Genomic DNA, 5,000 nt, shown 5'->3' with positions numbered 1-5,000 from the left:
CCTCTCCTTTGACCATAGCTCCGACTGATACTAATACCCCCTCCTCAATATCTGCGGTCAACTGTATCCATTCCGAATTATCCGTCCAGGTCATTACTCATCGTTTAGAATACACCCCTTCCTCTCTCCCAACATCCTCCACTCCATCTTGTACACAGTCTTCATTATCTACCCCCACCCCCCTTATTACCTCTCTTCATCCTTATTGTCCTCCTCCCAACAGTATCAACCCTCTCCATACCACCCCATCTTCCTCCTGAGCTCATCCTGCTACTGCTTCCATGTTTGCAAACCTTTTGAGTACCCTTTTTGGCCCATCTAAGTGGGATCAATTCTTTCCCCCTTACAGCTCTGTACTCTCACAATACCCTTCTCTTCCAAAAATGTCTCCTAAAGCAGGTAGGCAGTTTCCTTTTGCAGTCATTCTGATTGTTCACGCCTTTTCACAGTAACATCTGAGTCCCAAGCTCGTGCACTATCTACCCTGACTGACCTCACTGGCGAACCTATTCCTGACCAACCTCACTCCTCCCTTAATACTGATACTGGAACTGTTTTGGTCTCCCACTGATTATCCTGTCTACGACAAGGACTGGTCAGACTGTGAAAATGACTTGCTTGCATACCTCATTGACTATGATGCAGTGGCAGTCCAGTGCTACACTGTTCCTCCTTGAGGCTAACATAAGTCCTTCACCAATATTACCAAGATCAGCCTCCATAGACATGACCTCCCCCATGAAGTTTATATTGGTGGAGTATCCTGCCCTGTCTGACCATATCAACCCCTTCCCCGTCAATGTCAGAAATATTGGCGTTTTGGCCACCCAGCCAAACACTCGTTCCACAGCCCTGATGCCCTCCATGTGCCCAACCTGGTCATGACCATTCAAACTGCTCTGCCCAGTCATACACGTGCCAATTGTGGTGGCTCCCATGATGTATTTTATAGGAGCTGCCCTGTCTACAAGCTTGAATCTGAGGTAGCAGTTCTCAGATTCAAACTAGGCCTCAATCTACGTGAGGCCAGACAAGAAGCATGCTGATGAGGTTTTTTCTTTCTACCAATTCCAAAACTACTTTGCTCCACTTCCCTCCCATCTGCTCAAGAAGTCTCGACATCTCCCCCAATATCTCTTCCCTCTACTCCAAACCAGCCTATCTCAACTCCCTTTCTCCCCTGGTCAAATTCCTTTTCCATTCCAAATCTAGATACTCTAATCTCTACCAATTCCCCGGTGCCTACCCCATCCAAAAGTTATTAAACATGACACAAAAGAATAATTCACTCCCTCACCCACTCTCTAATCCCTCTGTTACTATACGCTCTACATTTGGAGTATTTGCCAATGTCCATCCTCCTCCACCTCAAGTTCCCCCTACCCCTCTTCCACTTACCTAAAAACACCCCGTCATCTTCTCCATCATGTCACCATTCCCTCTTCCTCATTCATTATTCTTACCACCCACACTCAGTTGTCCACGTGACTCCCTTATTCTTCAACAATGACGTTCTCCGGATCCCTCCTGACATTCTACCCAACACCTCACCATCTTTCCCTGTTCCCTTATTTCATTCTCAGGATTCTTTTACTTTTTCAACTATCGTTTCTTACCATATTACCCCTTTGATTGTTTCATAATAGCTCATAGTTTCGTCATACAGTGTTTTTCTCCCTTCCTCAGACACACTTTTCATTTGATTTAATTGCCCTATGCCTTTAACCACATCCCCATTTATAAATCCCCACTCACTCCCCCTCTATACCCTCTTCACTACCATCCTATCCTACAGCATTATACAACCTTTGACACATAACACATCTTATCCTGATCGTTAACTCCACCCTTTTCGCCACAATACTTTACCATAGTGCTATATGACATTTGATGTCTAGCACTTTTATTTCTCCTAACCATTAAGCATTATCCATTCCTTTTACTTTTATGCTAAAATATACTTCACAAAATCTGGATTTGTATACACATTCATTTAGTAGAATGTAAGTTTTATCCTGTCTTTAAACAAATATTCATGTATATGGTTAATTGTTAATGGTTAAAAGCAATAAATAATTTTGCTAGACATCTAAGGTCATGCAGTACTATAGGGAGGTATAGTAAAGGGTAGTGAAGGGCGGTTGAGTTCGTAGTTAGTTGCTATACGTCAACAATCTAGAGTAATATTAGAAATATTAAAGATGGGTAAAGGAGTTGATGGGAAAATGGATTAAGGTAGGTTTAGGTAAGGGAGATTAGATCAAATGAAGGATATGTATGCGTCTGAGGAAGGAGAACAGGTTGTCAAAGCAGAGAGAGTGGGATTCCGAAAGGATGTCTGATAGGTTGGGAGGTCGGTGAAGGGAGGATAGGTGGGGGAAAGCAGAGGTACAGGTCTGCCGCAAGATGTGGACAGGACAACAGAATGTGTGGAACTGAAGTAGGGAATTGAAATGTTTTACAGTATGTAATTTATTAGTGCGAAGACAACCAGACAAAATGCCATCTGGTACAGAGGAAGGTCTTAAGTGGGGGTAATAATCCATGGCTGGAATACATGAGAAACGTAGTTGTGATGTGGACATAGCGACAGAGCGTGCTAGAGTATCTGCCTGTTCATTCCCGGGGATTCCAACATGGCTGGACACCCATCAAAATCCCCTTGTCTGTAAGATCTGAATCTTACAGACAAGGGGATTGGTCGAGTGCATAGACTTTATGAGAGAAGTCACTAAAATAGTGAGAGGAAGAAGAGAGCGAGTATATGTGTTTTAAGGCAAAAAGGAGTTCGCACAGTTCTGTAGTAAGGACATTGGATTCAAGAGGGAGGTAGTATTCGAATGTGCGAGTTGGGAAGGTTACTGCGAAACCAGTACCGGAAGTGGATTTGGAGTTATCCGTGTAAACATGAATACTGAAGGAATGAATGGAGACATGGTCAAGGAAATGGATAAGAAAGACAGAAGGGGGATATCTGACTTTGGTGAGTTAGGGAAAACAGAGGAACAAATACGAGAGTAAGGTATAAGCCATGGAACGGAATTGACCGAAAACGGAAGAGGTCGGAGATGGGGAAAGGGGGAATGGGAAAGGAGGGTAACCATACGAATGTAGAAAGGAATAGGTAAACGTAGAGCAGAAGCAAAGGTAGGAAGTAGGGATCGTGGGATAGTTGGAAACAAAACTGGGAAGGAAACAGGAGATTATGAAATTCAACATACCACATTAAGCGAAAGTTAACAATTCGCTCTAGCAGTCTGCACATGCAGCTAGTTAGAGCGATGGGGCGGTAATCTTGAGGGAGGGTACCCGATTTATTGGGTTTCAAGAAGGGGAGGATAAGAGCTTCTCGCCAATGAGATAGAAAATTTCCTGACGTCCACATGTAGTTGAAAATTGTTAATAGGAAGGATAGAGAGGAAGATGGAAGGTGTCGGAGGTAGTGACTACTGTCAGGGCCTTCATGGGCGTTGTGACACTCCTGTAAGCAGCGTTGAGTTCGGAGGAAGGAAAAGGAGCATTATAGGACTCAGCAGAGGACAGGTGAAGACGATGGGGGTGCGTTTTCTGATGGTCTTAATGGAAGAGAAGTGTGGAGAAAGGTGAGAGACACTACTGACCTGGTTGAAATAGTCATCCAGTTCATTAAAGACTTGGAGAAGATCAGAAATGAGAGTACCTCAGATATGGAGGACGGAGCTGGATGGGGGATGTTTGCCTAATAGTTTATGGATCCGACGCTTAACAGCTGAAATAGATGTAGATGTAACTGAGGAAACATAATTTCGCCAGCTAGTTGTTTTACTGTTCCGGATTGTACGGTGAAGACAGGCGGATGCTCTTTTAATGGAGATAAGGGCTATACCTGATTAGGGGTGCCTCGCTTGGAGCGATAACTGTTCCAGGCTGCGTGTTTTAAGCGAAGTGGTTTAGTACAATCAAAATTCCACCGTGGAACACATTTGGAGATACAAGGTCTTGAGGTTCGAGGGATAGCTGTATAGGCAGCTCTTAAGACCGTGACTATGAAAAACTGTAGCATTTCTGAAATAGACGAGAAAGGGGATGGAGGGTTAGGAATAGTAGAGAGTGAAATGAAAGTACGCCAGTTAGCTCTATCAAAGTACCAGCGTGAGGGAATAGGAAATGATACATATGAAGTAGGAGAAAGGAGAACTGGAAAGTGGTCTAGAACTAACCAATGGAAACCTAAATAGGGAGCATAGAGAGAGGTCAAGGCATGAAAAAGATTACGTGCGCATATCAAAGTGTGTGGGACGATCTGAATTAAGAATAATAGTCAGTTGTGGAGAGGAAGCGTTCTAGGGATCGGACACGGGAGGTAGTGATATAATCACCCCATATAGTGTGGCGGCAGTTAGAATCACCAACTACGAGAAAGAGGTGGCTGGAGTTGGGAAATTAGAATTTCAAAGGCAACAAAGTCAATGGGGTGGGAAGGGGAGAAGAAAGATGCGAATAACTGCAAAGGAGATTGGTTTGCAAGGGAGGTATAACGTAAAGTGTTTTCTGATGGATAAGTATAGACAAGACATAATGGGAGTGTGAGGAAGAGATAAAATGGTAATTGGGAATTGGTGTAGGAGGATATGTAAGAAAAGTCTCTTGAAGACAGATAACAGGGGCGTGGTGTGTTGGGAGGCTGTAGAGGGAATATGGGTAGGAGGAGGATGGATATCGGCAGTCACTTTGAGTGTGAAGGGAGCGGGAGTTGTGGAATTTGAGGGTGGATGAGGGGTTCGGTGTCAATTTGGGACTCGAGCAAATAGTTTTCTTATGAGGGGAGGAAAAATGAGGCTGGTGTCTGAGGAGTAGAGGCAAAGGTAGGTGGAGGTTAGTGTGTGGTAGGAGAAGAAGGGGTGAAACGTTTTGTCTGTCTGCTGCGGGTAGTGCCGGGAGAGAGAGGGGGAGGTGTTGGGGCTGGAGTAGAGTCTGGGGTATCTGGATTTAGGATGCCAAAAGAATTTGTCTGAGGGGGG

The sequence above is a fragment of the Penaeus chinensis genome, chromosome 22 (genome assembly GCF_019202785.1).
Source record: "Penaeus chinensis breed Huanghai No. 1 chromosome 22, ASM1920278v2, whole genome shotgun sequence".
NCBI lineage: Eukaryota > Metazoa > Arthropoda > Malacostraca > Decapoda > Penaeidae > Penaeus > Penaeus chinensis.
Note: the sequence above shows the minus strand (reverse complement) of the source record.